The following is a 27,646-nucleotide window of genomic DNA, read 5'->3' as shown; positions in this document are numbered from 1 at the left end:
CCAAGCCCCCCCGGCACCTCCAGGTCCTTACCTGAGCCTCTGCCATCCTCGCCACCTCCGCCATCCTTGCCACCACCGCTGCAGTCCTCGATGCCTCTGTCCTCACCGCTGCCAACTGCTGATGCCTGGACAAACATGGTGACTCTTACTGCAGGGAGTCGCCATTTTAGTTGCAGGAGGTTGCCATTTTAAAAATGGCGACTCCCTGCAGTAAGAGTCACTGCATGTGTCCAGGCCTCAGCAGTTGGCAAAGGCAAGGATGGCAGCGGTGGCAAGGACTTTGGCGAGGATGGTGGTGGCGGTGGCAAGGATGGTGGTGGAGAAAGCGGCCATACATTGACTGAAACGTATTGTGTATGAATTATTTTTTTAAAATAACATGATCTCTGGATGAAGTGATTAAACTGAATGCCCTTTTTCCCCCCTGTATCTCTGCTGGTGTTCTTAAGCTGGGGTGTGTTCACACATCCCTAGTTCATCAAATGTCTTAGTTTTGAGTGAGGCAGGAGCTGTGAGGGATCTTATTATGGCAAATGCCTGTGGCCCACAAAGAGCACAACTCGCTTTTGTTCAGCGTTAGCTATCTTATTTGCTTTCAGATAGAATCAGAGGCATTCTGCATAAGAATCCCAGGAAACAGGCTGACTAACATCAAACTCTTTGGTATGTCCCAAAGCAGCCATTTTTATTTTAATTTGAGTGCAGATCTTGAGTGTCTGTACCTTGTGTTGGGTACCCGGGACAGATTAGGGATTCTGCTGGTGTACTGCCTACCCCGCTGCCCATCAGACTCCCTGCCTGAGCTGATGGAGGTAGTCTCAGACTTGGTGTTGAGGACCCCTAGGATGATGGTCCTGCGGGATGTCAACTTCCATGCCAAGGCTGCTGTATCCGGGGCAGCTCAGGACTTCATGGCTGCCATGACAACCAGGGGGCTGTCCCAACATGTCATTGGCCCAACACATATAAAAGGACACACACTTGATCTTTTCTCTCAACTGGGCATGAGGATGGTGATTTAGGGATGGGCGGATTACTTACCCCGTTCCGGGTGGGGGCATCCGCTGGGGGAGGAGGCAATCTGTCCTCTCCCCAGAATCCTCCCTGGCCAGCTCTGCTCCGTGGTGAATCCACGGAGTCGCCGGCCAGGCCCGCCCGCAGCCAGACTTCCGTCCACTGCCAGGCTGCAGCCGCAAATGGTGTCCAGCATAGCAGGCGCCATTTGCATTCCTGCGTTAGCCGTGATAGGCTACGTATATATTTACATATCCTATCACAATTCACGGCAAAGAGCAGGGGAAGCATATGGCACCCGCTATGCCATTTGTATCCCTGTAGGGATGTACAAAAATTCCGCCACGGATCTCGGGGAGGCTGACCCCCGAAATCGGTAGCGGAACGGCCTGCCCCCCCCCCGCCCCACCGGGACGAGACTTACCTTGGGCGGATCTTCCTGGCGGCGGCGGCTCCGGTGGCGGCTCCAGCGGCAGTTCGGCGGCAGCCAGTCTTCCGACCGGCTGCCGCCGCCGCCATTCCAGTTTAAAAAAAAAAAAGTGATAGGCTACGTAAAGATTTACATAGCCTATCATGGCTAGGTTTTTTAAAAAAAACCGTGATAGGCTACGTAAATGTTTACATAGCCTAATACGGCTGACTTTAAAAACAACAACAACAACCTGCGTACGCAAATGGCGGCGGCCATGGCCACCGCCATTTGCGTTCCTTTAGGAATGTCAGAGAATTTATCCACGAATCTCGGGGAGGCCGAATGCCAGTGCATTCAGCCCCCCGAAATTGGTGGAGAAACGGTCTGCCCCCCCCGCCCCCCCGGGACGGGACTTACCTTGTGCGAATGTCCCTGGTGGCGGCTCGGCAGTGGTTCGGCTGCAGCGGCTGTGGCGGCCGGTCTTCCGACCGTCTGCCGCCGCCGCCATTTCCAAGTTAAAAAAAAACAACGTGATAGGCTACGTAAAGATTTACGTAGCCTATCATGGCTAGATTTTTAAAAAACACCGTGATAGGCTATGTAAATGTTTATGTAGCCTATCACGGCTGAGTGGAAAAAAAACAAAAAACGGCACGTATAGAAATGGCGGTGCCCATGGGCGCCACCATTTGCGTTCCTTATTTTGGCACGTGTAGTCTACGTAAACATTTACGTAGACTACGGTAAAAATAAGGGGAACGCTATCGTTAAAAAACGTTTTAATTACGTAGCCTATCACGGTGTTTTTTTTTTCACTCAGCCGTGACGTAAATGTTTACGTAGCCTATCACGGCTGACTGCAGGGACGCAAACGGCAGCAGCTACGGCCGCTGCCATTTGCATCCTGGCAGGACAGGATTCGCGGCCGAAGGGATGGGGTGCCTCCCCCCTGGCCAGAATTTCGGGGGGGAGGGACGGGGCGCCTCCCCTCCCGGCCAGAATTTTGTGGGGAGGGACGGAGCGCCTCCCCCCCACCGCGAATCAGCTTTCGGGTTCAGGTAAGTGACTTTCATACATCCCTAGTCTTAGTCTACGTAAACATTTACGTGGACTAAGACAGCGAAAATAAGGGGAACGCAAATAGCATAGCATCTACGCTATTTGCGTTCCCCTTATTTTCGCCGTTTTAGTCTACGTAAATGTTTACGTAGACTAAGATGTGCCAAAATAAGGAACGCAAATGGCGGCGGCCGTGGCTGCCGCCATTTGCGTACGCGCATTTTTTTTTTTTAATTCAGCTGTGATAGGCTACGTAAACATTTACATAGCCTATCACGGCTGACTGCAGGGACGCAAATGGCGGCAGCTATGGCCACCGCCATTTGCATCCCTGCTAGCTAGCAGCCAGATGTCCAGCTGCTGGCAGAGCTGGCTGGCGGCTCCGCAGAATCCCTGTGGAACACAGCCGGCCGGCCAGGAATCCGGGGGGGGGGGGGAGGAACGGAGCGCCTCCCCCCCGGCTAGGATTCCAGGGGGAGGGACGGAATGCCTCCCCACCAACCATAAACATAATCCGCAAAAGGTAAGTGCCTTTCGTACATCCCTATATCCCTGCTCTTTTCGTGATAGGCTACATAAATATATACGTACGTAGCCTATCATGACTAATGTAGTGGATGCCATTTGTGTCCCTGCTCTTTGCTGTGATAGGCTACTTAAATACTTACGTAGCCTATCATGGTTAATGCAGGGAGGCAAATAGCAGCCGCAGACCGGGGCAGCCATTCATGGCCGCAGACTGGGGCAGCGGACAGACTGGATCGGCCGATGCCAGATAGGGTCCGTCCTGGGAAAATTTCACGGGGTGATGGGGGGGAGTGCTCCATTCCGCCACGGACTCTGGGGGGCTGGATTCTAAAGAATCCGGACTCATTGGAGTCCGTGGCAGAATTCTCTAACATCCCTATCTGAAAGTGGGAGAATTAATGTCTGTCCTCTTGTCATGGTCAGATCACTTCCTGCTGAGGTTTAGACTCTCGGCAGCCTTTCCCCACTGCAAGGGTGGGGGATCTATTAAAATGTTCTGCCCTTGGAGGCTAATGGATTCTGATGGATTCCAGAGGGCTCTGGGGAGTTTTCCTGCTGGTATGGCTGGTGCTCCTGTCAAAGCCCAGGTTGCTCTGTGGAATGCAGAGATGACTCGGGCGGTTGACACGATCGCGCCTAAGCACCCTCTCCCTCTGAGCAGAGCCCAGCCAGCTCCTTGGTATACATCCAAGCTGAGGACAATGAAGCAAGAGGGGAGACAGCTAGGACACACGTGGATGAAAACTCATGCTGAGTCTGACCAAACACAGGTTAGAGCTCATTATTGAACCTACTCTGTGGTGGTGAGAGTAGGTTAAATAATGATTCCTCCCCCTGGAATCCTCCCCCTGGAATCCTCCCCGGCCAGCTCCGCTCCGCGGTGAGTCCACAGAGCTGCTGGCCAGAGCCGGCTGCTGCCTGACTTCTGGCTGCGGCCGGTCTTCAGACACAAATGGCGTCCGGCGTAGTGTACGCCATTTGCGTCCCCTGCCTTTTGCCATGATAGGCTACATAAAGATTTACGTAGCCTATCATCGCAAAAGGCAGGGACGCAAATGGCATCCGCTACGCTGGACGCCATTTGCGTCTGAAGAGAAGCAGCAGCAGACGGCTGGATGGACCAGACCTGCTGACAACCAGGTACGGTCTGTCCAGGGGACATTCTGCGGGGTGGCGGGGGGGGGGGGTAGTCCATTCCGCCATGGACTCAGGAGGGCTGGATTCTAAAGAATCCGGCCTCATTGGAGTCCGTGGCGGATTTCTCCACCATCCCTATCCAGCAGAGCTTTTCCGAGTGGTTCATGGCCTGTTACATTCTGGGCCAGGGAGAGAGACTTTGGAATCCTTGGTAGGTAGTATGCTGTGATGAGTTTGCACAGCACTTTGAAGATAAAGTCACTCAGATTCGTCATGAATTGGACACCATGATTAACTCAGTTACATCGGTAAAGGTGTTCAGAGCACCATCTGGTCCAGTTTTATTGGATGAGTTTCAGTTATTGAGGCCTGAGGATGCAGACAAGGTGCTCAGCCAAGTCCGGTTGACCACTTGTGTGCTTGACCCTTGCCCTTCATGTCTTATTACATCAAACGAGGAGATGTCTGGCTGGGTCCAGGAGGCTGTAAATTTCTCCTTGAGAGAGGGAGTGGTGCCTGACTCTTTAAAAAAAGGTGGTAATCAGGCAACTCCAGAAAAAGCCTAACCTGGACCTGGAGGACATTAATAATTATAGGCTGGTGGCCAACATCCCCTTCCTGGGCAAGGTGCTTGAGTGGGTGGTTGCAGGACAACTCCAGGCACTCTTGAATGAAACAGATTATCTAGATCCATTTCAATCGGGCTTCAGACCAGGTTTTGAAACTGAAACTGTCTTGTTCGCCCTGTGGGATGACCTCTGCTGGGAGAGGGACAGAGGGAGTGCAACCCTGTTGATTCTCCTGGACCTCTCAGCAGCTTTTGATACCATCAACCATGGTATCCTTCTGCATAGGTTGTCTGGGTTGGGAGTTGGAGGCACTGTACAGCAGTGGTTCTGCTCCTACTTAGATGGCCAATTCCAGAAGGTGGTGCTGGGGGATTATTGCTTTGTACCATGGCAATTATGCCATGGGGTTCCACGGGGCTCTATTTTATCCCCCATGCTGTTCAACATTTACATGAAACCACTGGGGGAGGTTATCCGGAGGTGTGGGCTGAGGTGCCATCAATATGCAGATGATACCCAGCTCTACCTCTCTTTCTCATCAAACCCAAGTGAAGCAGTGGCTGTTCTGAATCAGTGCCAGGGTATGGTAATGGACTGGATGAGGGCCAATAAACTGAAACTCAGTCCAGAAAGACAGAGGTACTGTTAGTGGGTGGTTCATCTGCCCAGCTAGGTGATATTCAACCTGTTCTGGAGGGGGTTGCACTCCCTCTAAAGGATCAGGTTGGTAGTTTGGGGGTGCTCTTGGGCCCAGAACTGTCACTGGAGGCACAAGTGAACTCAGTGGCATGGAGTACTTTATCAGCTTAGGCTGATATACCAACCATGCCCTTATCTGGACAGAGATAGCCTAGCTACAGTTATCCATGCTCTGATAACTTATCGTCTGGATTACTTCAATGAGTTATATGTGGGGCTGCCCTTGAAAATGTTCTAGAAACTTCAGCTAGTCCAAAATAGGGCAGCAAGATCATTAACAGGGACTGGCCAATGAGATCACGTTACACCAGTACTTTTCCAGCTGCACTGGCTGCCAGTCCATTTCCAGACCCGATTCAAAGTGCTGGTATTAACTTTCAAAACCCTTAACGGCTTGAGACCAGGTTATCTGAAGGATTGCCTCCTCCCATATGTGCCTGCCTGGACCCTAAGATCATCCTCAGTAGTCCTTCTCTGTGAGTCCCTGCCAAAGGAAGTGAGGCCCGTGGTTACCAGGAAGAGGGCCTTTTCTGCTGTGGCACTCTGGCTGTGGAATGAGCTCCCTACAGAGGTTTGCCTGGCACCTACGTTGTATTCCTTCCGGCGCCAGGTGAAGACCTTTTTATTCTCCCAGGCATTTTATCATTTTAGCTTCCTAGTCTTTTAGCTCTGGTGTTTTAAATCTGTATTTTAAATCTCTGCATTGCTGCTAGGTTTTATTTTGGTTGTATTGTTATATTGTGGTTTTAATGCTTTTATATTTTATATTGTTTTATCCTGCACTTTTTGGTTTTAATTTTTGTGAACCGTCCAGAGAGCTTTAGCTATTGGGCAGTATGTAGAAATGAATAAATAATAAATAAATGAAATAAATAAGTCTCTTTAAAATACACACACACACACACACAGGAGTTGCTCAAGTTCTTAAGTAGGCCTAGCTGACTGCTTACCAGTTAGTTATATTCATTAGATTCACAGTCCTTGCCGCCTGTATAGCTCTCAGTTTCCCACCTTTGTCACCACAAATTGTTGTGTAGGTAGAGGGAATGACTGTAAGACTCAGCAGGCCTCAAACACAACCGTCCTTTATTTATCACACACAGAACTGCAGAACTTAGCAGAAGCTCCAGCCACGGCTACCACTCCTAAGTCTACAGGAGCTGCCAAGTTTCAAAACAATAACTAACCCACAGTAACCACCCCCTCCCCAAATACATAACAGATGGAAAATAACTTAGGCATCTGGTTAGACGCTATGGGAAGCACGATGCTGGACTAGATAGGCCTTTAGTCAGGGCTCTTCTTATATTCTTGTGTAATATTCCCAGGGGTATGTATAGCATCATCAGGTCTTTTGCACAAAATGCACAAACTGCTCTGGGAGGATGGAACTCACCTGTCAGAGGAGGTGTGCAAATCCTACTTAAAAAGCACAGCATATGACCTGAGGGAGTACATAAAAAGGCAGAGAGAATGAAGGCAGTGAAGCTAAATTGATCCCTTCCTATGGCTAAAGGGCCAGTGTGGACACTGATTGAGGAAGTGGTGTGTACTAATGGGAATAATGCAACATCTGGGGACTGAGAGGGGACATAACCTTTCAGGATGGGATGAAGCAGGCATAGGGAGAGATAACTCAACAGGTAACAGGGATAACTCATCAGGTGCTGATGAGTTACCACTGGGCATGGAAACTAGAGAATGATGACCTAGCTCCCCTTCGTTCAGTAATGGATTAATATTAAAGGTGTCAAATGTCAACAGAGCTTTTTCTTTCTTTATCCATACTAGTATATATAGTCTGTTAGTAGGCAGTTGTTCCAGCTCAAGGACAGCACTGCTTTATCCAAAGACAATCCATGTAATCCTCTTGCTAACAATCCTAATAAAGGAAAGATAGACCTCCCACAATACTGGCCTCAATTATTTCATTTCATTCATTTGTTATATTTCTATACTGCCCCAGAGCTGAAGCTCTCTTTAATTAGGATATAATGTTGTTCCTTAAGATAGTTTTAGCAACTAAAGAGGTCAAGAGATAGGAAATGAAATGAAAAGAGGCCACATTATTAAGAGAGCATGGCTAGCAGAGCTAGCCAAAAAGATCAGTGCATAGGGGGAGTCAATAAACTAACCAGTGGAGACACCCAGGTGGACAAGGACAAGCATGTATAACGAACATAAACCTCTCCTAGCATGTTCAACTGCTATAGACATGACAAGTAACTAATCAATTTAAACAGCATTTTGTAGAAGTGACTTTGACTACTTGCACCTTATGAGCATGTGTTTTTTGGCTTTCTCTGGGCCAGTTTTTTTTCCGTGATTTTTTTTTCCAGTTCAGGCATGATTTTCGAAGATTTGAATCTTTGAATCGCAGAGAAGCCACGATTCTTTGAAGATAACACCTTAATTTTTTTTTTTAAAGCTGAAGGGGGTAAAACTTAGTCTCATTTAAAGGGATAGAACAAGCCCCTGCTCAGTGCAGGAAGCCTGATTCCCAGGCAGTTGCCCATCCCACTACTGACCTGGGCCGACCCTGCTTAGCTTCCGAGATCAGACAAGCGCGCTCACATTCAGCCCTTTGCTTGTTGCTGAGGAAACATTGAGTGCTGAAGAAGCTATGCGATCAGTAGCTGGAAGACGACATGGGGCCATCAAGAGCTGTGAGCATGGTGGGCATGGAATCAGCAGAAACAGGAAGAATTTCTGATCCTCCAATGAGAGCCTCCATCTTTAAGAGCAGGAAAACAGCACAGCACTCGAGTGTGAACCGGGCTCATGCATTCAATGTAGCACCGCAATGGAGAAAATGGGTGAGTGTGGATAATCACGTTTTAATGCGAGAGCGTTTAACCCGACAGGACACCGAATTAATTGCGATGATGGGCGCAATGTAGATCGTCCCTCAGTTATTTCAATAGGGATAGAACTGACACTAAAAGCTATAAGAACAAAAATAATGTTTCACTAAATTGAGAAGAGGGCCCCATAAAATGCCACATGGCAATTCACCCCTCAGCATGGTTAAGGACTATGTGGAACATGGAGTTGTCGAAGACTGACACCAGAGTGTTTTCAGGGTGCATTTGACCCCACCTGCTGACAAAGGGTTAAAAATACCACAACCCTCCTGTACAAGATGAACTCTATTGACCCGATCAACTGAGATTTACAGAAGGCAATTCTTTGACTTCTTAATGATTGTTTTAAAATGATCCAAGCTATGTTGCTGTTGACCTTTCTCAGTGTCCTACACACCCAAACAGAGTTTATGGCTTCACCACACCATTCAAAGTACCATTTCCAGGAATAATTGTTCAAAGTATTTATGCTCAGGAAACAATCATTTAATCTTTTTAACAATCCCGCCCCCCCCAAAAAAAACCCTGGCCAATCAATTCGAGCTCCAAGATATTTACTACTGAGATGATTCACCTGTATCTAAGGAATGCTATCCTCTATTAGACTTTTGTGTCCCACAACTTGCCACAGCACCAAACCACTGTATGCTCTGGCCCAGTAGTCAATGTCAAGTTGGGTTACCATGGGAGACATGGCTAGTCACAAAGGGCAAGAAACCTGCCCAAAAGACTGAGTACAAGGCAGATGCGGGGTTTTGAACTCCAACACACTTAACAACTCCTTTTTAACCCCACAGTTTTCAGCACTGATAGAAACCTATTTCACAAAAGGCATTTTTCCCCCTCTCTGCTTCCCCCGCCAACCAAATCATTTCCCCTATCTCTTGTTCTCTGTCACCCTAGCTCACCACCCACTAACTCTCTCTCTCTTTCTCTCTTACATACACACATACAAACACACACACACACACACCCCTAGCCAGCCGTCCTCCATCCACTCACACATGCCCACACCCCATATATCCATCATTCATGCATACATATATGTCTCTCCCGTCTCGTCACTGCAAGCAACTGAAAAACCACACTCAGTCTTTTTCAGGATCCCACAAAAATCCTTCCTAAACCCTCTCTCTCTCTCTCTTTCTCACATACATATGACCCCCACCCAGAATTTGTGATTCTGAAACACAATCCTCTCTAACCTGCCAGATTGCTCCCAGCTGGCTGCCTCCAGCCTCCGTTGGCTTTCTGCTGCTCTCCCTGCCCTCTTCCTTCTGGCTCCCCTGACCCACAGCTGACTTACTGATGCTGTTCGTAGTCCCCCCCACCTTCCCCCACACACAAACAAACAGTTTTTCCTAGTTCCCTGATGCCCTCTTTAGCCACCCCACCCCCACACCGCCAGCTTACCAGACAAAAGTGATAGGAGTCCATTGTACTGTTCTCCCTTCTTTTTCTTGGTAGCTGGGCATTTTGCAGAGGAAAGCATCAGCCTGCAGCCACCCACCATCCTGATTTCCTAAGAACATCTTTGAGCCCCACGCGTCGCCCAGAAGCATTCACGAGAAATGAGGACAGCAATGGCTAGGGGTCCTCACTTTGCTCTGAAGTGATCCCAGTGGCAAGTAAGACATTTATTCATGTATTAAATTAAAAGTGAAAGGGGTAGGGTACCTCAGCAGGTGCCAAAAAAGTGCCCCGGGGTGCACTGGTGCCCACGGGTAACCACTTTCCCTACTTAAGCTTAAGCTTACTGGGACACTGAACCTATGCAGTAGTAGAAGGTCTATTAAAATGGTCTACCCCAAGAGCCTGATATATCCAAATGGTTTTCTGACAGCTCTTGGGGATATTCTGCCACCATTGGAGGTGATTCTATCAAAACTCTGGTTACTCTCTAGAATGAGGAGGTGGCCTGGGAGGTTGACATAGATGCCCAAGTGCCCTTGAATGCCCTCTCCCACCAGACAGAGCCAAGCAAGCTCCCTGGTTTACATTTCAGATGGGGACAATGAAATGGCATGGACAGCAGCAGGGGAGCAGAACCTCTAGTGCATGAGACTAATCCAGCCTGTGGAGGCTCATGGAGGCCTGTGCCACCTCCATGGATCCCACCCCCTCAGCACTGCAAGCACTGCCTCCTCCATAAGCCCTGCCTCTACCAGGGGTTGGGGAAGAAGCAGGCAGAGGAATCTCTACTGTTATCTCCAATCACAGATCAGTGGGGATTCTCCTGTGCTGCTGCTTCACTGCACATGGCCTTTCCCAGTCAGGGAAGCCCCATGTGCAGTGAAGCCAAGCCAGCTGGGGCTAATGCTGTGCCGAAAATTTCTCCCACATTTTTTTCTACCATTCTTATTCAATTTGATAGAAAAGAAATCGCTTTCGGGGGGAAATTCAATGGAGGAAATAATTTTAGCTAAATTCTCATGGGTTGGGTTTGGGGTTCTTTGCTTACCTTACTTATGAAGTGGCTGAGGAGAGTCCTGTCTGTCATTGCACAGTAATCTCTGTGGCAGCCTGTAGCCTCCTCAGCTTCCTGCACTTCAATTAAAGCCATCATGAGGAAGATGCCATGAGGCAATTCCTCCCATGGGGCTTTTTCAGTTCAGAAAGTGCAGATGGCCTGGGAGGCTGCAGAGCCATGGAAAGATGTGCAATAGAGAGAGAAAACACACACAGCCAAGCTCAAAAATACCAGCGAAAGAAATTCAAAATTCTGCCTCAGGAAAGTGGAAGCCTCAACACAGTTGCCACATACAGAAGTGGTGCAATAAACCAAAACCCCATAGGAAAAAAGAAAGAACCTGTGCTACAACCCCTGTCAATAGAGAGCCCTATCCATGAGAAACTGTTGGAGAATTTATCCTCCCCTAATTTCTCTGTCCACAAATAGGCTGGAGAGTTCTGAGAGGCCATTTGTTCACAGCTCTACATGATGGGTCCCCTCCTGAAAGTGCCTTGCAAACCTGTCACAGTGGGTGTGAGATGGTTCTGTGACATCCTTAGGGCCTGCATATAATAAGCCCTGGATTTATTCTGCCCAACAGCTGAAGCTCTCTGGGCAGTTCATAACAGTTAAAACCATAAAATACAGCAACTTGATAAAACATAATATTAAACTTTTAAAAGTTTACAACTACAGTATAAAACCGGAGTAAAAACCACCAGTGCTGTAAAAATCTAAAAATGTAATGACATTTAAAACAATAAAAAATGAAGAACTTAAAATCCAGATACATCCAGATTAGATTATTACAATACATTATGAGGGGTGGGGGCTCTGCCTCTGAAACGTGGCTGGAAACTTCAGCTGGTACACAATCCAGCAGGAAAACTGTTAACTGGAACTAATTCTGGGGATCCCCAGCCCAGCTCTGATACCAGAAGTGAACTGAGGGCGAGAAAATATCACCAAGCAACTGAACACAGGAAGGTGAGGCAGGGAAGAGAGGCAGGCTTTACTCCTATCCCCCGTGCATTCCTTTGAGTGCTTTAAATGTTGACTCTCCACCTTTGCTTTGTAGCCCAACAGGCAAGTGTGCCTTTAATTAAGGCGGGCAGGCACTACAGCTCAGTGTCCAGTCCCTGCTAAAATGGACTTGGAAGCTGGCAATGTGAAAGTCCTCTGCTTGAGACCCTGGAGAGTCATTTCCCAGTCAGAGTAGACCAGCTTTCTCTAACTTGGTGTCCTCCAGATGTGTTGGATCACAACTCCCATCATTCCTGGCTGGGAATGATAAGAGCTGCAGTCCCACTTATCTGGCGGTCACCAAATTGAGGAAGGATGGAGTAGTTGAGGAAGGATGGAGTAGACACTACTGGGCTGGATGGAGAAATACTCTGAGCTAGTATTGGGCAGCTTCTTCCTTCCTATTCTTGTGTCTGATTTGGCCCTGACCACATTTTTATGTGGTTTAGGAAATGGACATGGCCCCATTGCCTTCCTGGAAGTAGCACCAAGACCCAAGCGTTGTCTCCCTGGAAATAGCAGCAGTGTGGGGAGCCAGGAGAGACCGAGAGAGACAATGCACTTTATTGGAGCCAAGAGAGCCTGAGAGGGTCAGCCCTGGCTGCAACGCCATTACTATCAGGCCAGGGGGATGAGGAAGAGGAATTGAGGCTAAGGATGCACTCCTATACACATTAGGCAGAAAAAGTCATACAATTCCCAGCATTCCCCCTCCAACATGCAGACCTTATCTGTCTAAACATGCATAGGATTGCACCCTAAATTGTAGATCATGCTTCAGGAAATTTATGAAAACTTCTTTCACTGCACCTGTGTATTAGGGATGTATGGATTTTGTTAAATCCATTCCATCTGCATTTTGCAGATTGCCAGGCATCGTTTGTTCCATCATCCACTCACTTACAGAATCGGATTTTTTTTTAGGGTTGAATGATAATTTCATTGCACTTGCACTAATGCACATTAGCACAAGTGAGAATTTGTGCAAATCTCCTCCCCCCAATTATAGATAGATAGATAGATAGATAGATAGATAGATTTTAAGTCCATGCAATCTGCAAAACTTGGAAAAAGCCAGTCCTCTGTAGGATCCACAGGTCAGATTCATAGAAATCCAAACTACTTTGAATTTGTGGATTTCTCTGACATCCCTACGGTGTATCTATCATTAAGATCTTGTGAGTTTTGCTGGAGCAAATCAGAAGCAATGTTAGAGCAGAACAAGCAACATTCTGAACAGTGAGTTGCTGGCTGAGGCCCTTCTCTAGAACAGAGAGCGTGTGCTGCTTGTGCAGTTCAACTAGACCTTGTTGTATGAGAGACAGAGAGATGTGTGCTTCCCCTGTGTGATATGCATAATTTCATGCATCACCATTGCCAAGTTTCTTTTGTGGGTCTGTCTACAGTTGCTGGTGTTCTTATGGATCAAGCATAAGACACCAGATTTTGAATTCAGAATCCAAGCTTTTCTAATGTTTGGCTGAATTTTGAGTCAGGCACTCCTACAGGCTAATATTTCTATGTTGTAGGTCCTCACCTACTCTCAGCCTGGAACATCACCTCACGCATTCCAACTGCTGCAGCTGTAGAAGTTGCCTCAAATCAAAGTAAACTAGACCCCCAAACCCCAAGGTAAGTGAGCAGGCAGTGGCTGCCACAGGCCTCCTAAATGTCTGCACAAATTGGAACTGAATCAAAGGGAGCCCATTGGCATGCACTAATAAAGGCCCTGCAACACCCTGCAGATGCTGTATACCTCCCCCAAGCTGGTGCTCTCCAGATGTGTTGGACTGCAGCTCCCAGAATCCCCAGCCAGCATGACCATTGGAGCATGTTGGGTGGAAATGATGAGACTTTCAGTCCATCACATCTGGAGGACACCAGGTTAGGAAAGGCTGGTATCAAGAGTCCTGCAGTGCTTCATAGACTAGGTAGAGCTACTGTATGTACTTCCAGCACAACAGGAGATACCACCTCTTGCACTCTTCACCTCTGTTTTGTTTTGTTTTAGACATCGTAAAACATGCCACCTCCTGTTCCCAAATGAAACTTTCCATCCTGACCGTCCTTTCCAAGCAATCCAACCATGATCTCAACATTAGCACAATAACCCTCACTGCCACACACACACGCGCGCGCGCGCACCAGTAGAATGTTATTTTATGAAAATGTCCTTATTCTGTTAATGCCCACAGAATCAGAATCATATTTCTGTGTCATTAAGTGCCATCACCTAACCCTAGGTAGCATTATATCTGCCCTGTTAGGCTAGTAGTCTGTAACTGGAGTCAAAAGGGAGGAGCTTACCCCCTTCCCAGTCTTATCAAACTGCTCTTCTATAGGTGAGACATTGCATGATAGCAGACATCAGGAAGCCTAGCCATCTCAATTGCTAGCCAGATAGATTTCTTGTTCCATAATGGATGGCGCATATTGCAACACCATAGGTCACAGCTATATATTTATATATTTATGTTCATGCTGGCAGTCTCCCAAACTTTTAGCCAGGAGTCAATTATGCAAGCAACTTCTAGTAAGTAAATGGATATTAGAATTTCTGTAAGTTATTGTGATAATTGTTCGGCTAACCATTCAGACTATCAAAGATCTTTACAAGTGCAATGTCATATTAAAAAACCAGAAATTAAAAATTAATCAACACGATTTACGTAACTAAAAGCTGCTGTCTAATGGGATATTTTTCAGTAAGGAGACAGCAGTAATTATGCTGGAGGAAAAAAAAAATCATTCCTGTAGTTTGAACGATTATAGCAATTTCCACCAGGGGATTTCGCAGCCAGATTCTAGTTCTGGGCAACAGTGATTAATATAATGGTTATTAATGAGAAGTCATTTTTGTATGTCTAGGGGTGTTTAGGTGTCAGTGCTCTGAAAGCAATGTGTTTAGCATATTAATAATAAAAGATAGCATTGGACTGGTGGCTAAGTAACTATATCGATTTTTCTCTCTCTCTCTTTTTTTCTTTTTAGTTTTCCCCCTCCTTTTTGTGCGTGTGATGTGAAAGGTCAATTAGACTTATAGAAACAATGGGGCCCTTCACAGCAGGGTCTACCGTTTCTCTGTGCTGACATCTTTTTAACCATGTACAAAGTTCATTAAATGTGCAAAAGTAGTAGTGTTAAAAGGAAGAAAGTGATTGGGTCAGAGGTCACAAACCACGGCAAGCTGACAGCCTCTTGTGGATTACGCGGCAGGAGCTAAGTAACAGTGAGAATTGCCTTTCAGATTGCCCACTGGGACTGAGGAGAATGAAGTCATAAGCAGCTAATGCCATTGGCTTAATTAAAATGAATATTGACAGCGGCTTTGTTTGTCTTGCATCAAGCTAGATGCTAACGAAGCCCCTTTAAAAAAGAAAAAGAACAACGACAAAAACAGGTTGCCTAACAGTAGCAAATCTCATCTTAATTAGCAAATCGCCAAAATTTAATGTGTTACTTACTGATGGGCCAAAAGAAAAATACTGAACCAGATACGCCTGGCAGTTCCTTAGTCTTCCACCGCACCCCATTCTTTACTTAACTATGCTGATTCAAGTATATTCTTTAAGGTGTTAACATCTTGACATGGTGTGTGTGTGTGGGGGGGGGGAGAGACATCTAGAATTCCCCCCATTTCTCTAGGTAACACTGCTTAATATATTTTACAGCAGGCTGTATAATCAGTAGATGCTGGTCAAGGTGCCACTTAAGATTTAAAATACCCAGATGCTAAGCAGAAATCCTACCCTAAAGACGAAAGCAATTTTATCCTAAAACTTCAAGCAACTTCATTATTATTCCAATATTTGTGGAACACCTGAATGAAACATTTTGATCCTGAAATTAATATTTTTAACAGCACATCTGTGAGGATTTGAGAACTGACAGTCACTGTCTCATGAAAATATTCTACATCTCCCCCCACCCCGCTGCTGCCACCCTCAAAAGGCACACTGTCAGTATTCACTGTGATTGTGGTAATGCTAATTACATTCTAGATGTGACTAATTTGCTTGTGCTATTCACCTCAAAACAGCAATTTTTGTAAAAGAAAGAAAAACCCTAAAGTTTTCATTGCTAAAATGGAAGGGTTTGATGTGACATCTCCAGGTAGCAATCTGTGTCTGATTGCTCAGAATTTTGTGTGATCCGTCTTTGATTTCAAAATGAGCTTTGAGTTGATGCTGCACTGCAGATGTAGAGATGCACTTCAAAGGTGACTTTATTCTTCCATTTTCCATGTTGACACATCAAATGACTTTTAGCTTTGTTTTGCTGAAGCCTACAGGAATACATACAGAACTTGTCATTGTTCTGAAGAACATATGTGTGTGTGTGTGTGTGTTTTCATAGTTGCATTAACAAACTTTATGTGCTCATTTAAGTGTGCTCATTAAGAGGAAACAAAAATGAAAGGACAGCTGTGGTGTTCCTGGATGCACTAGAGTCTTGCTTGGCTTTTGCCAAAAGCCCTGTGGTCTTCCCTTTATGACCTTTAGAGGTAGCGGCCCAATTATTAAGTTGTAGTTTTATCGCAGATAAATCAAGGCAAAATAGCCCTTGACATGGGCCTACTGATATTCCTGACTTCCAGATTTGTCCCCTACCAATGTGGTATGATGCTTGCCCTGTCCCAGTATTTGGCAAGGCTAAGATTGGAAGTGGATCTGCAGGAGCTTCTCTGATAAAACCAAGATCTTCCCCTGTTGTGTCATTGCTTCCATCCAAAAGATCCTTGGGAATTCCCAAAGCCAGTTTCTCAACAACCTAAGGCTACATTGTGCCTGGTTTGCAGATCCATACTGCACTGCTTCTACATATCAGTATGACTTTTCTTAAATAATTAGGAGCAACTCCCCTTTGAGGAAAGGTTACGGCAGCTGGGATTTTTAGCATAGAAAAAAGGCGAGGAAGTGGAGACATGATGGAAGCGTACGAAATTATGCATGGTGGGGAGAAAGTAGATAGGGAGACATTTTTCTCCCTCTCTCATACTACTGTAACTCAAGGTCATCCCATGAAGCTATTGCTGGGAGATTCAGGACAGATAAAAGGAAGTACTTCACACAGTGCATAGTTAAACTATGGAATTCACGTAGTGATGGCCACCAATTTGGATGGCTTTAAAAGGGGATTGGACAAGTTCATGGAGGAATAAAAGCATAACAAAGCAATCAAGACAAACCATCTTCAAAACATTCAGAGGATGGAATAAAATTATTAAAAACCCATCAAAAGCCACCCTAAACAAAAAGCAGACTTCATAGCCTACCTAAAGCTATGCAGAGATGGGGCCAATCTGATCTCCTTTGGGAGGGAGTTCCATAATTGGGGCACTGCCGTAGAAAAGGCCTTGTCCTGAATTCCCACCAACTTTACCTCTCTTGGTGGAGGGTCAGAAAACAGAACAGCCAGAAAGTGCTAAAAAGCACATAACTGATATCATTAAACCATTAGACTGTAATGTTTATGCACAAGTGATGTCATGTGCGTATGTGTGTATTCCAGGCAGGTTCCTACAGAAGGAGGCAGTCTTGCTATATGTGCCATAAGAGAGAGATTATATGCATTCCTAAATATGAAGATCCTTGTTATTTATTTATTACATTTTTATACTGCCCAATAGCCAAAGCTGTCTGGGTGGTTCACAACAATTAAAGCCATAAAATGCAGTGTTAGACAAATTCCTGGAGGAGAAGGTTATCAATGCCTACTAGTCCTGATGGCTATATGCTACCTCCAGTAACAGAGGCAGGATTCCTATGTACACCAGTTGCTGAGGAACATGGGCAGGAGAGTGCTGTTGCACTCATGTCCTGCTTCTGCATTTACATGGGCAGCTGGTTGGCTGCTGTGTGAACAGAATGCTGGACTAGATGGACCCTTGGTCTGACCCAGCAGGGCTCTTCTTATGTTCTTATATTTCTCCAAGTATGGGCTTATCTTGTGGCTAAGGCATCTGCCATTAAAAAATTTCCCACAATATCCCTGAATGTCTGAAGTAGTATCATTCTAGGGCTTTCTGGGAAATTAAAATGGGGGGCAGGTTTTCAGACCCAGCTGTTGCTAGGTTGTGGCTAGTGGAGGCATTAAACAGGGAGGGCCACCTGCCTGGAAGCTTTTGTATGGCTTATATAGGGCTCATATGACCTTTTTACATAATCTCATATAACCTCTGTTCTTCAGAAGACTTCTTTGCTGACAGCAGTTTGTAATAATAATAAATAATAAAACTGGAACAGTCATAAAATCTTAGATTTCTTGTGCAAGCATAAATTAAAAAGTCAACTAGGGATGTCCGAGAATTCCACCACGGACCCCAATGAATGGAGCACTCATCTCTGGCTCCCCTCGGAATCTGTCCAGGTTGGCTCCCTCCCTGCGGTGATCCTGTGGAGCCAGCCGCCGGCTCCGCAGGATCATCGTGGAGCAGAGCCGGCCTGGACGGACTCTGGGGGGAGGGAGGGATTGCCTCCCCCACTCCTGCGGATGCCCTCTGGACCAGGAGATAAGGCGTCCACCCACACCTAAAGTCAACCTACCACCTGAACAAGTGTAACAAGGGGCTTTAGTAGGGCTCTCTGAAGCCCGCTGGGAGCAGGAGTTTCTGAGAAAATCCTACCCTGAGCCCAGCCAACCTAATCTCCATAAGACATGAAATGCAGAGTGGGGTATCAACCATAGATTGCAATCACTGGTGAGGTTTATAAGAGCAAAGGCTGGATGCTGGATATTTGTGCCAAATAAAGCCCAGATCAGTCTTTCCAGTTTTGTTCATTGCTTACTCTGTGAAAATATCATGTAAAGATCACATAACACCAGTCTTAAAGGAATTGCACTGGCTGCCAATATGTATCCAGTCCGAATTCAAGGTGCTAGTGATGACATTTAAAGCCCTAAGCAGCTTGGGACCTCGATATTTGAGGGAGTGCCTCCCTCTATATATGCCTGCCCAAGGACTGAGATCTGCTGGAGGAGCCTTCCTCTGCATCCCACCAGTGCAAGACATAAACTATGGTGGGACGTGGGAGAGGGCATTCTCTGCTGTGGCACCCCAGTTGTGGAATGCCCTCCCCTTGGAGGCCTAATTGGCGCAGACACTGGTTTCATTTCGGCATCAAGTTAAAACATGGCTTTTTACCAAAGCCTTTGAGGGCTAATTGGATTTCCTAAGTTTGCACTCTGTTTTAACTGTTTTATGGTTTTAGATTTTAGATTCTAGCTTAATGATTTAATATGTAGTAGCTAGCTTAAGGATTTAATATGTTTTAGCTATTTAAATTATTTATTGTTTTACACTGTTTAAAATTATTTTATCTGTATGTTTACCTGAGATCCTAATGATATAGGGTGGGATACAAATGTTTTAAATAATTGAGTAAGTAAGTAAGTAAACAAAATGGCTCTCTTTTGTTCAAAATGTAACATTCCCACCCCCATCACATTGCATCTTTGTGATTCAGATCCCAATAAGGTTGTCTTCACAACCAGGACTAGAAAGTGGACCTGTCAGTCACTCATCCAAACTATCCTCACCTCCACTCATAGTCAATGTTTAGAGAAATGAAACCAAATGATACAGTTAGGAGAGGAGACAGAGGTCCAGTTCACATGATCTCTGGTACCCACTATGACTTAAATAAGCCACAATGGGTTGAGGTGCCTGCTGGCAGCCATTGAGATCAGCTGCGGCTTATCATGACATGCAAATCTGGGCAGGATGATTTGCTGCTGTGGTTAACAAGCCACCACAGACCTCTACTACAGACCCATGCAAACTGGGTCAGAATCTCTGCATTTCCAAAGCCCAAGTTGGTAATGAAGCCTCATCCAGGTCCAGGTTTGGTTCTTTGCTTTGAAGGGAAACCCACTTCACCTTGGGAAACACCATAAATTATTGGAAGGCTCCAATTTGGGTTGGGCTTTGGGCTTCAGCTGAATCCTATGTACATCCCTACAGTATGGTATGATAATCCAGTCAGGAAGTTACTAATATATAGACAGTGGCCCTATCTGGCTTCTCAAGGACCAGTATAGCTAATGTATCAGTTGAAGCTGGTAAAGTCACCATCCATAGTTGTCCAGATTCTACATTCTTGTTCTGAGCTTGGAGTTTTGTTTCATTCTCCATCCTTACCATAATATTGTGTGTTGATCATGTGTCATAATAACCTAATGCACTGACCTTGAGCCTGCATAAAGCACTCAGTTATGAAACTAGTGTGAATTGCTCCTTCACTATGCAGCCTTTCCAATGGTGTCATCTGAGAGAATCAGGCAGGTCTGGCCAGTTTATTTAGTTTGTGATTATTTACAGTCAGGGCCAGAAATATTGGAACAAGGATAACTGTTTTGGCAGTTGGCCTCTGTACACCACCACATTGAAGTTGAAAGGAAACACACCCAGATGGGAGCGAAGTCAGGACTTTCAGCTGTAATTCGAGGGGTTTGACAAAAGTGGGACACTAACCATTCAGGAAGGACAGCCAGTGGCATACACACACACCCATCATTGGGGGCTCATAAGTAATGGAACAAATGGCTGACAAGCAGCTGCATGGCCACGTGTGGCCTGTTTCCTGGGTACCCCATGACCAATCAGGCAGATAAAAGGCCTGGAGGTGGTTCTGAGTGTTACATTTGCATTTGGTAGCGGTTCACTGGAACTCCCAACAAGAGGTCCAAAGAGGTGTCCATGTGAGTGAAGGAGGCCATCATTAGGCTGAGGAAACAAAATAAACCTATCAGAGAGATAGCAAAAACAGTGGGAGTGGCCAATACAACAGTTTGGAACATCCTGAAAAAGAAGGAATTAACTGGCAAGCTCAGCAACAGCAAAAGGCCTGGAAGACCACGGAAGATTACTAAAGTGGATGATCGCAGAATTCTGCTCATGGTAAAGAGGAACCCTTTCACAACATCTAGCCAGGTCAAGAACGCTCTTGAGGAGGTAGGCATGTCATTGTCAACATCTACAGTCAAGAGACGGCTTTATGAATGTAAATACAGAGGCTTCACAACAAGGTGCAAACCACTGGTAACTCTCAAGAACAGAAAGGGCAGATTAGCCTTTGCCAGCAAAAAGCCTGCTCAGTTCTGTAATAAGATTCTTTGGACTGATGAAACCAAGATTAACTTGTACCAGAATGATGGGAAGAGAAAAGTATGGAGAAGGAAAGGAACAGCTCATGATCCAAAGCATACCACATCATCTGTCAAACATGGTGGAGGCAGCGTAATGGCATGGGCATGTATAGCTGCCAATAGAACCGGGTCACTGGAGTTTATTGATGACCTGAGAAAAACAGCAGGACAAATTCTGAAGTGTATAGGGCTATACTTTCTGCTCAGATTCAGCCGAATGCTGCCAAACTGATATGATGCTGCTTCATATTGCAGATGGAGAATGACCCAAAACATACATCAAAAGCTACCCAAGAGTTTCTGAAGGCAAAGAAGTGGGATGTTCTTCAATGGCCAAGTCAGTCACCTGATCTCAACCCAATAGAGCATGCTTCTTTCTTACTGAAGAGAAGACTGAAGGCAGAAAGACCCACAAACAAGCAGCAGCTGAAGGCAGCTGCAGTAAAGGCCTGGCAAAGCATCTTGAGGGAGGAAACTCAGCATTGGGTCATGTCCATGGGTTCCAGGCTTCAGGAAGTCATTGACTGCAAAGGACTTTCATCCAGGTATAAAAGGCGACCCTTAAGTTTGAAATGATGTTGGTTTGTTCCATTACTTATGAGCCACCAACGATGGGTGTGTGTGTATGCCACTGGCTGTCCTTCCTGAATGGTTAGTGCCCCACTTTTGTCAAATCCCTTGAATTACAGCTGAAAGTTCTGACTTCGCTCCCATCTGGGTGTGTTTCCTTTCAACTTCAGTGTGGTGGTGTACAGAGGCCAACTGGATAAATATATCGGAACAAGGATAAAACAGTTATCCTTGTTCCGATATTTCTGGCCCTGACTGTACTTAGTTATTGCTTTGAGGCTAATTGTCAGACAAAAACTAGGAGCAGTATATTTACTAGATCTGTGTGCAAATGGCCTCTCAAAATTCTCCACCTTCTTTGTGGGCAGAGAAATTTGGGAGACAATTTCACCGAATTTCTCTAGTGGGAGGAGAAATTCTCCACAGTTTCTCACCGGTAGAGCTCACAATTGGCAGAGCTTGTAGCACAGCCTCTTCTTCTTTTCATAAGGGGCTTTGGGTTTTTCATAGTACAACAGCATCAACCATGTTGGCAGACTGGCCCCCATTTTGCATTCACCACAATACAGCTGTGTGTGTGTGTGGGGGGGCAGTGTTGTATCTAGCTGAAGGGAAGAGGTAGAGTTAACGCTGAGCCAAAATCTGCCTTCCAGTTCCCTGAAAGTTTTCTTCCCTCATGAAAGAGGCTTCCATTGTTCTGCCTCATTTTCAGGGTGTTTTATCATTCTTTTTTGTGGTGTTTTTGAGCTTACCGAATCACTGCTACCCTCCCAGGCTTCCTGTACCTCCTGATCTGAAAAGGCTCTATGGGAGGAATTACCTCATGATGCCTCCACTGGGCTTTAATTGAAATGAAGGAAGCTGAGGAGGCCACAGGCTGCCAGAGAGATGATTTGATTATACAATGAAAAACAGGACATTCACACTCACTTCTTGGCCACCTCGCCCAAGAAACCCCAACCCAACCCATGAGAATTTCTCTGAAATTTCTTCACCATTGAATTTCTTTTCAAAAGCAATTTCTTTACTATCAAATTAAATGAGAACAGTCAAAAACAGATGTGGGAGAAATTTTTGACACAGCACTAATATTTACCAATAGCCATTATTTTTTAAAGCTTTATATCTTAAGTGACTGGTCCACTTTTACATTGGACTCTGCTCTCAGAAATGCCCCCCATAACCCTCTGTTCTAGAATTAGCAAAAACTGCTGGACTCAACTGCTTGGCTCCACCAATGGATCCAGGGGGAACATTGTCACCCAGCATCCTTGGGCAGCTGCTGGAGTCCCAGCCCCTCAGCAGGGCCCACTATGGATGCTGGGCCTGGACCTAGCACACCAGGCAGCTGGCTCTGTGAGCCACCCACTATTTTAAGTATCCACAGTGCTCCTAACATAGCATTGCTCCAGGGCATTGTGGTAAATTAAAATGGCAGCTGGCAGATATAAGAGTGCTGCTGCCCACCAACAGCAAATAAGCCCACTTGGGGAGGGGGCACCAGTGTAGGGGTCCACCAGAGGGCACTATGATGGAGTCCCCCCCCCCTCAAACCTGGAGCTGGTCCTGGGTCCATCCTTTGCACTGCCTCCAAGTTCTTCCAGATCCCAGAATTTTTTTATTACAAGCACTGGCAACTCTAGGTATGTGGGTGGACATAATCTTCCCTGAGTCTTCCCACACTTACATTACCCCACCAAAACGTGCCCTTGATTCTTGCTTAAAGAAGATTTGGAAGGAGAGAGATTTCTTTAAACCAACAACAACTCTAAGGTGCCGGAATCTGTTAATTTTAGCACCTCTAAGTTGTTGATGACTTAAACATATTAATTTTTTCAATCTATATTTTAGCATTAGAATTAAAAAAGTGTAAATATCTCTGTCCAAAAACAAGAGGGTGTTTCCATGAGCAATTTACTCTGAGCTCGCTGCCTTTGGAGGTTGTTAGGGATATATGATGTTGTGGCCATCCAGCACCCACCCTGGAGCTTATCATGGAAAAAACAGATTTCCTGAGACTGTTTAAAGTCCAGTTCTTTTCCTTAAGTCAGGTTCTCCATGGTATAGTTGTTGTGTGCCCCAACCCCTGCATTTACCTTGGGTATGCTAGCCCTGCCCAGAAGTGTGCCTTTCACTGTGACCCCGGTCAAGGGGTGTTTCCTGTCCCTGTGTTTCCCAGTACAAACCAGTTATTCAGAAGTAACTCCCATTGTGGTCAGAGATCCCCCTCAATCGAAATAGCACATTTTACAGCACTAATTCCCTAAAGGCTGTAAAGCACTCCCCCCAAGCTGCGATTCTCCACTTTTTGGTTTATTGCCTTTGGAAGTAACTAATTCAGACCTTCATTCCTGCACAGCATCAGGTTAGAAAGGGGGCTGGTTTCCCCTCCTTTCCCAGCCCAAACGTATGTGTGTATACTCGGAAGTAACTCCCATTGTGGTCAATGAGGCTTGTCCCCTGAATGCGCATTTCAGGATTTATAGAGATCCCCATGAATCAAAATAACACATTTAGAGAGCCTTAATGTCCAAAGCTTTGAAGCTTCAAAGCTTCGATTGATCGCAGCAAGGCAGCAGAACACTGTGTTCCTATAATGATTGTCACTGTAAGGAAGTAGGGGAGATTAGATAGATAGATAGATAGATAGATAGATAGATAGATAGATAGATAGATAGATAGATATCTGTGGATACAGGGGAGGAAACTTCCCAGGATTTTATCAAAGGATAAAGGGGGGAGAGCCTGGACACGGGGAAGCCTGTCTTATTGGTTGACCAGCCCCTGCCCATCAGATGATGTTCACTCCAACCCCTGTCCCCTACCCAGAAGTATGTTCTGTGAAGCAACTTTTACTGGTATGATACACTTGCTTGTGGAGTCCTGCGTGGACAAAAACTGGCTCCTTGAAAAATCCGGGTAAGCCACGTTTGGCTTCTCCTTCCATCTCCTTCCATCGTGTCTGATAGTGACAATTCCTATGAAACTTTTACTACTAGATACTAGTTTTTACTTTTTAGACAATCGTTTAGTGATTCTTTTTGCCTAATTCCTCTGACCGACATTTGGGGGAATGTGCAACGAAACCTTCAGAATACAATGATGGGTTCAACTTGCAGATGGGGTGGGGATTGGGTGGTGGGTGGTTCTTTCTAAGTCACCAGGCATTTGAATGTGGTACCACCAAGCTAGAATTTAACTCTATAGTGTGTGCATGTGTGTGTGTGTCTGACAGAAGGGGGGCGGAATTAATGCTAAACTTCAATAGGTTAAAATAATGAAAAATAAAGTAATTCTGTCTTTTAAATATATGCTTTATTTCAATAACTTTTCAACTATATACAGATTCAAAGGCAACCTATTCCATATTAAATTCAGGCTTCCTCAAATAGTTCCAGCATAGCTGGAAACAGAACTTAAGTACAAATGGTCCCATGGAAAGGCTGTGACCTGTATGGTATTTAGAAGTCCACAGGAGCATATAGGAATGAACACAGCAGTTGTTCCTTCATACTCTGTTATTACAGAGAGAACTGGGGGTCAAACTGCATGAATGATAAATGGAAGGTGCTCAAAATGAGTTAGTTCTCTTTTTGAACGTTATACATTGACCTTGGCAGTTTTGACAATTACATCCATCATTGCTAAGAATCCATTCCAGCAAACCCGTCTGTTCTCCGATATGGCCAAATAAACAGGATTTGTGAATATAAGTATCAAAGATTGATCTTCTGTGCAAATACACTGATTAACAGTTGGTTCTTTTCTCGGGTCCACCTTTTTCATCCTATAAATTATGCAGGGACCATAATTCACCATGGCACACCTGTGGACAAGAGTGTTGGAGTTCTTTAATCTTCACTTACAATGCTTCAATAAGATCAATAGTTGACTTCTGAATGATAAGAAGTAAGACTATTAAAAGGCACAATGTAGTATATACAGAAAGCAAAAATGATATTTCATGGCTTTTGTGTTTACTGAGTTTGTTGGGCTAACCTGTTCAGGTAACTTTTTCTTCTGACTGTAAATGTCCCCAGGCACACACATAAAATAATTTATTTATTTGGAAGCATGAAATATATCTATCTCCATTAGATTATTGGCATAGATCATGAAGAGGAGAAAAGATTGTATCATTTTCATGTTGGTCCAGATATTGCAAAATGTTTTCAACTTATTTTTCTGGTTAATACTTTGTCTTTGTCTTTGGTTGTATGTAATATTGCTTCAATGGTAAATCATTTATGTATTTTTCTTAATTGATTTGGCTACAATCTTTACACTTCTCACTTGGTGTCAACTCATAGTATGCAGTCTTGTATCCATATGTAAACTGCAGTGCAAAACTGCAGCCATAGTCGGACTATGCTAGTCTTCTGCTGGTTTGAAGATTGCAATCATTTTCAATTCCAAACATGATGTCCATAATCCAGCAAGACACCCCTATGATTGGGTTCTTCATGCACCAAAGAATTGTATTGCATGGGGTGGGGGGAGTACCTTACATCTAGTACTCAGGGGTACATGTGTAATGCTCATACATTGCACATATACCACCAAATAGACTATTGATGCTGTCAGATCTGACACCACTGATAGTCTTTGACAACTTTACATTTGTTGGGAAGGGAATTGATTCTGCATCCCCCCCCCCCCCCGCATAGCAGCAGCCACCTGGGAGGAGGGAGAGAAGGAGGTGGGGAGTTTGGTTGTTTGTGTCATCCTCATGGCTTCCCAGCCTATCAATCAAACTGAGTCCACCCTCTGCTGTCTCCTACAGGTATATAAGGCGTGGCACGCAGAGGCAGCGCCTCTGTGCATGCCTCGGCATTGCGCAAAGTGCAACGCTAAGTGTGCACTCAGTGACGCACTTGGAGAAACACGCAGGAGTGCACAGCAGAATTCTCCCTCCACTTCGGAAGATGCAAGTACAACAGTAAAAACGACAGCAGGGACATCTACTCCTGGGGGGAGGTACTACCACCTATCCTCCCCCATTGTGTCAATCTGTAATGTGGGAGAGCACCATCAGTTAACCATAACTGGGAATGTGGTTTTAGTGGGCCTGAAATGTGTTTACCGGTGGAGGAAGTTGGGGCCACTATAGATATAGTGCTGGGCCGAGGGTGTTATGGTGGTGGGAGGCGACGACATCAGGAGAGGGGAAGGCTATTGAGACACCTCTATCCCCTTCCAGTCCACCTTCCAACCTCAGTGATTTTGGTGTCTTGCCTGCAGTCCCCTCTAGCCTGAAGGTGCTGCTGATGAATGCCAGGTCGGCTACTCAGAAAGGTAACATCATTTCTGAGCTTATAGCTGAAGAACATGCCAACCTGGCCTGTGTTACCGAAACCTGGTTGGATGAACAGGGAGTAGTCAGTCGCTCCCAAATGTGTCCGCCAGGATACCTTGTGCAGCACCAAGCTCGACTACGGGGGTGAGGGTGGGGGGTAGCCTTGGTCTATAGGGATTCTATCCCCTTGGTCAGATGCCCTATCCAACAGTCAGCCAGTTTTGAGTGTCTGTACCAGTTGGTGGGTATCCGAGACAGGATAGGGATTCTGTTGGTGTACCGCCCACTGCCCAACAGTGTACCCCACTGCCCAACAGTCTCCCTGCCTGAGCTGGCTGAGGTGGTGTCAAGCGTGATGTTAGGATCCCAAAGCTTATGGTCTTTGGGGACTTTAATATTCATGCTGAGGCTACTTTGTCAGGAGCAGCTCATGTTTTCTTGGCCGCCATGTCAACCATGGGCCTGTCTCAAATAACAGCTTGCCCAACACATGTGGCAGGACACACTTTGGACCTGGTTTTCTGTGCTGGATTGGGAGAAAATGATCTGCAGTTGGGGGAGCCAGTGGTGATACCTTTGGCATGGACAGATCATTATCTGATCAGTTTTGACCTTCAGGCTACCTGTAACCTCTGCAGGAGTGGGGGACCAAATTTTATGGTCCACCCCCAGAGACTGATGAATCCCGATGGAGTTTTGAGGTTTCCTCAGGATTTTCCTGCAGGGTTAGGTGGCAGTCCTGCTGAGGTCCTGGTCACTGCTTGGAATGAGATGACCTGGGCTATTGATGTTATCACTCCCAAACATCCTCAACCTAGTCGTAGAACTGTGTCAGTTCCTTGGTATTCTGAGGAGCTGAGGGTGATGAAACAACTG

This window comes from Heloderma suspectum, chromosome 3, assembly GCF_057233095.1.
Source record: "Heloderma suspectum isolate Gila_16-S chromosome 3, 16-S_ref, whole genome shotgun sequence".
Lineage (NCBI taxonomy): Eukaryota > Metazoa > Chordata > Lepidosauria > Squamata > Helodermatidae > Heloderma > Heloderma suspectum.
The sequence above is the reverse complement of the archived record's forward strand: the minus strand, read 5'-3'. Positions refer to the sequence as shown.